Below are 8037 nucleotides of genomic sequence, written 5' to 3' on the forward strand. Positions count from 1 at the left end.
CCCTTAATCTTCCCAAATCTCTTTTCCTATGTTACAGAAATTATTTGTCTTTTCTAATTTTTGCTTTCTCTACTTCATCACTATGTTATCTACCTATAATCTCGACTTCCTCTCTGCTGTTCGATTTTAGCAGCTTTTTTTCCACACCAGTTGGATCTCAGTAATAACCTATACCTTTTCCTTAGTTTTCCTTTTTGATCACTCTGTAGCACATCAAAGTAACAGCTGTTTCTCACATCTTCTTTTCTCCCTTGTTTCTTGTTATCACAGAAAGAGGACTTTTTAAAAGGAGACTATATGGGCAAAAGAACCTTGGTGAGTTTTGCTTCTTTTCCATATTTCTAAGCAACCAACTCTCCCCTTTTCTCTTAGGTTGTAGGAATAATATGTGTTTAATTAACGCTTTTACTGTGAAATCTTGGGTAAGTTGATATGTTTGCCTTAAATATTTATAAGTGGAGATGGATTATTCTCCCAAGTAAACAAATTTATTGAGATATAATTTATACATAACATTGGGAAATTTCAAGATGTACATTGTTTTGGAATTCATGCTTAAAGTTCCTATTTGGAATAATATTTTGTATCATGAACAAATAGTCATAGCTGCATGATTTCATCAAAATAACACTGGATTTGGAATCAGAAGGCCTGATTTGGTCTAAGATAAGTAACTCTGTTTTTGTGTCTGTTACTAACTTTGATGGAGCTTACATTCCTTATTTACAAAGGAAAATCATCTTATTATTGGATATAACCACAAAACAGGTAATTATAAAGAAAGCAAATATGAAAGCACTTAGTAATATGGGTGATACAGGCAATGCATAATTTTCCAGATCTAAACTCAATCACTAAGTATTTCAAAGTACTAAAATATTGCTAAGTACTTTGAGTGCTTTTAAAATATGGTGTAAAAGTATATTTTCTTCCTTGACTTCAAGTATAGCATGGCATATAACTATTAATTATATCATGATGCCTGGAAGGTAGTAACTGGCATTTCCTACTACTCTGGATGTTGGAACAATTGCTCTTTTCTGTCCTTTCCTTTTAGTTCCAAGTCTAAATAAGGCTTTTCGTGCATTCGTATTCCTTTACTTTACAAGCCCTTACTGTTTATGCTCCAACCTCCTCTTTTTTACATACTCCCTTTTTAGAGGCTATTTTAGTACTATGAGAGTTGAGGGCTTGAGACAAGGAAGTATTTGTACCCTCAGAAATGGAAATATATCTTTTTTGTAGTAGCAGTGTATTCCCTGCAGAAGTGGGTGATGACTAGAAAGAGTCATGTAGCTATCCAGAATTTAGATCAGGGAACACTCAGGTTTGGCATTGGAACCCAAATACTCGGAGGTTTGAAGTAGAGAGAAGAGAAAAGGAGTACAAGTTGTTAATGGAGTTGAAGGGACAGTAGCATGTCAATGGTTCTCTGACAACTATGACTTTAGTGTATATCTATATTTTTTTATCAGCAGCAAACTAGAAACTTAGGACTACAATAGTTACAAACAAGGTTCACAAACCTCAGAGATTGGATAATCTGGACAGATGAATTGAATTAGGTTCCTTAATTACCTTGACTTCCCTTAACAATTCCCTGTTCCCTGCTTTGAATATATTGACCATATCCTGGTTGCTAAGCATCTTATTAGTTACTCCTACTTATACTTTGGCGGATCCATGTAAATAGATAAAATGTCTATTATATCCTGGCCTTGGTCCTCTCATTTCTTTGAGCTACTTCTGAACTCTTTATCAGGTGCTCTTATTCTCACCTGTATTCTGGACTTTGTGTAGTTGCAAATGTGATTATATTTAAAGGTGGAAGAATGACTACAAGAGACATAACTATGTGCCTGAGATTAGGTAAAGTTAAAAAGAGAAACTGAATGACTAGAGAATTGTTCTATGAAGAATTTCAAATAGAATCGGTTCTTGGACATACCATTCCTATCTCTTGTTTTTCTGGAGTTGCACTATTATACTTCCATCCCAATCCTTGTCTGCACACCGACTATACTTTCCTTTTTGATTTTTTAACTCAGGTAACATTGGTTTATAACACTGTGTATGACTCAGAGTCTACAATGCTGTCATAGTTGCTTCATTCTCTGTTATAGATGAATAATCATAGAGGTCAAGGGGATATTGATGCGGATATGATTCCGTTGCTTTAGGTAATAGTAAAATAATTACTGTCTAGTAGTGATGGAAAGAGTAACTGAGTGGTCTACAGTATACATAGTGTGAATGTAGTTGAATTATCACTATAATAGAGAACATTGTTAACATATTTATTTTTTATTTTCTTTTTTTCTGGAAACATACCAGCTGATAAATCAGCAGATGGAGAGAATCACTTCAGTGTCAGAGTGTACTGCTGGGACTCACCAATCCTGGGAGATCAGCTTCTCCTGTTGGTGATCTCTTCCATTCTTTTATGTGGCAAGCATGATGGGAAACTCCCTCATTGTGCTCACTGTGACTTTTGACCCTCACTTACACTCCCCTATGTACTTTCTGTTGGTCAACCTCTCTTTGACCCGGGAGCCTGCTCTGTTGTTTCTGCCAAGATGATTTATGACCTTTTCAGAAAACATAAATTCATCTCCTTTAGTGGCTTCATTATTGAAATATTCTTCTTCCACCTTATTGGTAGTATGGAGATGGAGCTGCTCATCACCATGGCCTTTGTCAGATATGTGGCCATATGTAAGCCCCTCCACTATCTGACCATCATAAATTCACAATGTGCATTTTCATTGTAGTGGATTGCATGGTGATTGGCCTTATCTATTCTATTGCTCAGTTGGCTTTTGTGGTTAAGTTACCCTTCTGTGGGCCCAATGCTGCACAGCTTTTACCATGACCTACCTCAATTCATCAAACTAGCTTGCACAGACACTTATGGACTAGAGTTCATGGTCACAGCCGACAGTGGGTTTATGTCTCTGGGATCATTCTTCACATTGATTGCCTCTTACATTTTTATCCTTATTACTGTTCAAAAAGCTCTTGAGGGGGCTTGTCCAAGGCCTTCTCTTCTCCGTCTACTCATGTCACGATGGTGATTTTGTTCTTTGGTCTTTGCATCTTTGTTTATACCTGACCTCATCCCTCATCACACCTCGACAAGTTCCTTGCTCTTTTGATGTCGTGCTCACTACGTTTTAAAACTGAGTTGTCTATACATTGAGAAACAAAGACATGAGGGTGTCAATGAGGAAAGTGTGCCAACAATTTATTATTTATTGAGGAATTCGTAAATGACAGAAGTAATATGAAGTTTCTTTACTGACTTAGAATATCATTACATTTAATATTAGGACTTCTGAAGTATTTTACTATATTAAGTATTCTGGATTAAAATAACATGACTTTTCAAAATGTTATTTGAGAAATTGCGAATGCCTATAAGGAGAGAAAGCATATGTTGTGGTGGAAAGTGTCTTCTGGAGAAGATATATTGCTTTTTTCTCATGAGACATTAGTTTGTTTAATCATGGTCTGGAATTTGAAAGTTGAGTGTTTTTGTTCTCAGAGTGAATTATTGAAGGGAATGCTAACTGATTCTATGTTAATTGATCTTCAATTAGTATATTTATGTCACAATTTATTAATTTGGCACAGAATATCAGTCAGTACTTGGTCTTGCATTTAGGCCTAACTCATTGTAGATAACTATCTGGGAAGTTACATGATGATGACAGCATTAATCAGGGGACTGAATCAGAGCAAATGTTAGCTTGATTACTCAATATTTAATCATAAAATATTTAGCTATATCAGATTTTGAACTTAATGCCTATATTCCAATAGGATGTGCTTGAAATCACAATCAGGAAAAATAAAATTCTAAACCAGAGAAATCTTTTAGATGGTCATATCCATTTGTAACCATTTGTACATTGTTATATAAAATGTAGTCCTTGTTTCTTCTGAGGTCTTACACACATGTAATATATGTGACAACTCTTCTTGGATGTATCATATATCCACGGACAGAGTATACTTGCAATCGGTACTTTTGATCATCACTGACAACCCACCTTATTCACTATTGTCTCTCTGTCATGAACACAGTCAACCATAAGTAAATCTCTCTTTACTATGTAGAAAATATTGAGTGACAGGCACTATTATAGGCTTCTGGGACACATCATTAACAAAATATAGTAATCCTAATTACTGATTTGTAACCTATTCTCTCCAACATTTGTTTCTTGTGTTTTGGACAACAGCCTTTCTCTCAGGTGTGAGGTGATATCTCATTGTTGTCTTAATTTGTATTTCCATAATAACAAGAGGTGATGAATGCATTTTCTTGTGCCTGCTGGGCATATATATATATTTTTTTTTTTCTGAAAAAGTGTCTATTTAGATTCTCTTGACTGCAAGTTATTTGTTACAGAATCTGTTGTACAAAAGAAAAAAATCATTTTTTATTTCTGGGTTTAAGATTAAACTATAATTTCATAGTAATAAATTGAATTTATGTAATGATAGCAGTACTTACTTCTAATGCTGGGCTTAGAATTCTATAAAATAATATACAAAAGATTTGATTTCTGAAAGTTACTTTCTTGCACATTTAAAAATAATCTTTCTTTTAAAAGAAAGCTCAGTAATTTATCCTAAAGTCTCTTAACATAGTTTTCTATACTGAATGTTCTACAAATGAATATGTTCTTTTTATTAAAATTGAGATAACTTTGGTTTGCAACACTTTGCAATTCAAAGGCATAGGACCTTCTGAAATTATCGTAAAAATATAAAAATTGAAAATCGTCATTTTAACTTTTCCTTGGGTTGCATACTATGGAATTTTAAGATAATGATTTTAAAACAGTTGTGGAACATGGTAAAAAGTGTCTTCATCCTAAGAAAATTTCAAACCTCTTATTTCTTCTCATCCACAGCTTCTCTGGTTGGCTACCCTGGGAAAACCAGAACCACACTTGATAATTCCCCAGGCCAAGTGCTCTCAGTCTGGCAATCCCAGATCAGCAGCATCACCTGGTCACTTCCCTCTGGGGCTGCAATTAGCTTTTATGTTTATTGAGACACCGTTTGATACAGATATTTTTGTGTGTTTGTGATGATCCTCAGTAGGATCTGCTTGATATTTTTGGGTCCATATCTGAATCTTTGATGAGGTAATCTCTTAGTTCCTTTGGAAGAACGGATGGTTGAGGGGGATGAAATTTTAAGAATATCAGAGAGCAAGGTTTTCTCTTTTCTCAGCGGGAGACTGCTTGGTGATTGTCTCAGGTCAGATCCACTCTACTATAGCAGTCTATTACCTGGGAGTTTTCTCTTTTTGTTCTTTCCTTCCAACTTTTCATCACACTGACAGATGAAACCTTATCTTGTAGCACTCATGCCTTTCCCCTAAGTCTTTGTTCTGCTTTTTTTTTTATTAAAAATGATCAGTCATCATAAATTAGAACCTAAGGTTAGCTAAAGCTAGTATCAACTTTCTCACCTTATTTTCCACTGTTCTCTTAAACAATTTTTATTCTCCAGCAATGTGTACTCTTCAACATTCCAGAGCTCCTTGATATTACCTGCCATTTCTCATAGTGTGCTAGCTGCTTGAAGTGATTCCTGAAATGCTGCCTTAATATATTGTTATTTTCTCTGAATAAAATTTCTCTTTAGTGACATATTTTCTACCTTGCCTCCTCTAATCACAAGAGATGCAGTTTGTTCCACTTTCCCAGGCAGTGCTAAGCCTATGGTATTTGTCTTCTTATTTCTTTGGCTATTGACTGAAAATGTCTGCTAGGCATTGTAAATTTTTATGCCACTAACACAGGATAGTCAGTATAAAATTTTAGTTTGTAAAATAATAAGAATGCATGTTAGAAAAGGAAAAACAGAATTATGATGTATTGGTCTGAGTTGCCATGTAACCATAACTGTTTGCTTGGTATATGTGAACTGTCTTTGTGATTTTCCTTCTGCAGTAGCAACAGTTATGGCTAAAGAATACTAAGTGATATTGAAAAGATAGCTTATTTCCTGAGAGGCAGGCAGTTGTTGTTGTAGTTTCTTTCCTAGTCAAATGCATACAAATTTTTATTTAGATAGACACAGGCTTAGGAATTTCATGAACACCCTCTCCCATGCAGATGTAATGGCTGTGTGGTGGTTAAGAAAAACTCAAAATACTTGTGAGGATTTATTGATGACTTTGACTATAGGAAAAGGAGGGTTCTGGAAATGGCATGATCTGCCTTATTATTTGTCACAACACAAACTTACCATAAGCAGACCATGACCCATGTCTCCACTTAGGAGAAACAGGTCTGTGGAAAATACTTTTAATGAAGGCTGTCAAGCTACTGATCACTAACTGGTAATGAAAAGCTAACTTAACCAGCTCCACTTTATTACCTCAAAGTAATGGATTCAGAAGTAAAGAGTTATTTTTAAACATGGAACTGAGCGCTGGGACATAGAGTTAACTATCCTAACTGTGTATCACGTACAACTTTATGTGCTCCCACAATGTGAGTGGTAGCTGCATTGGATATGTGTTACATCCACCACATCGCCTAGTCTCACCACAGCCTGCAAGAGCCGTGGTGTTTTCTCCTTTACAAATAGGGAAACTGAGGCTCACAGAGGTTAAGTAACTCCCTTGCTGCTATAGCAAGTGAGTGTTGGAGTCAGGAAGATAGGCTTGATAGACTACAGAACCATAGCAACTCACTGCCCAAATTAGAGTAGCAATGATGATTTGGATGATTCATGTTTTCATTGCATTTTGAAAAGTAACCTTTTCATCCTTTATCCATGTGATATTCACAAATTTCTGTAATTCTGATTCGGCAAGTACTGAATAAGTTAGCTGTTTCAAAGTGAATGGATTGATTAATGTCTTAATTGGATCTGCTTGTTTACTTTTTCCCACACTTAAAGTATCTGAACTCTTCCCATATGTCCTTGTCTGTTTTCTTTTCTTACTCTCCATTTTATTATCATTGTGCAGATCTCATTTAATTTCCCCTTTGCTTAAATCTTTTTCTCTTTTCATGTTTTCTTTCTACTTTATGTCTTCCCAACTCATTTTTACTTCTCAGATTATCACCAGACTTCATGAACTTGAGTATTGAGTGAATTAAGTTAAGTATTGAGAGAAAAACGGATATATGTTGTAGAGGGCGGGATGCCTTTGGATAGAAACTATTGGTTATGGTTACTATAAATTTTGAGATGAGAAATACTCTCTGCGTGTGCAATTTCTTTGAAAAATAATGGAGAGAGGGGAACATCAGATTCATGGTCCCTAAAGTGTGGAGCTGTTACCAGTCACCCTTTCATTCTGGAAATATTTACTTGATTTTATGCTTAATTGTCAACTGGGTAATAATTGAATAAAAACTCTAAAGCATTATGACTAATGCCAAATGACTCGATAGTTTACAATCAAGGTGTTTATCACAACCCATTTAAAAGGAGAGATCATGATGCATCCTCTTCCTAAAAGCTTTTACTTGTAGATAGTAGTAGTCCTTCCACTGAGTTTCTGTTGTATTTTTCTCATACATTCAACAAATTCCTCTAGTGCATTTGTATATAGCTTTGTATTGTGACTATTACGTGTGCAATTTATGTTTTTCGAATGTTTTTTTGAATTCATGACTTGGAGTTGTTAGAGAAAAAATTGTGACTATTGTGGACTGCATTATTAAGAAAAGCTTATGAAATAATTGAGACCATTTACTGACTTTTGAGGAGAATTAAATATAGAAGGCAGAAGTAATATAATGATCTCAAACATTCCGTTGCACCAAAATAAGAAAACACAGAAAGTATGCAGCAATAAGAATTGGATTTCTACAAACAGTTTAACAATTGTCACTTTTTGGGTATTTAATTATTGCTGTGCAAATTAATTTAATTCAAAAAGTCATTTGTGTAATGGTCATGTTTTGTATCAGTTTTGACTTACTAATTACATTTTAATTTTGATTATTTTTACTCTTCTCTTATTTTCTGTAGCATCCATAAATTCTCATCAGGGAC

At 34.9% G+C, this 8037-nt stretch overlaps 1 pseudogene; it reads left to right on the forward strand.

Annotated features, from left to right (window-relative positions):
• The first annotated feature begins 1274 nt into the window (after window positions 1-1274).
• On the forward strand, window positions 1275-3258 carry LOC119237963 (olfactory receptor 4F3/4F16/4F29-like; annotated as a pseudogene).
• The last annotated feature ends 4779 nt before the right edge of the window (window positions 3259-8037 follow it).

Source organism: Talpa occidentalis, unplaced genomic scaffold (assembly GCF_014898055.3).
Source record: "Talpa occidentalis isolate TD23 unplaced genomic scaffold, MPIMG_talOcc4v2.1 talOcc4.11, whole genome shotgun sequence".
NCBI lineage: Eukaryota > Metazoa > Chordata > Mammalia > Eulipotyphla > Talpidae > Talpa > Talpa occidentalis.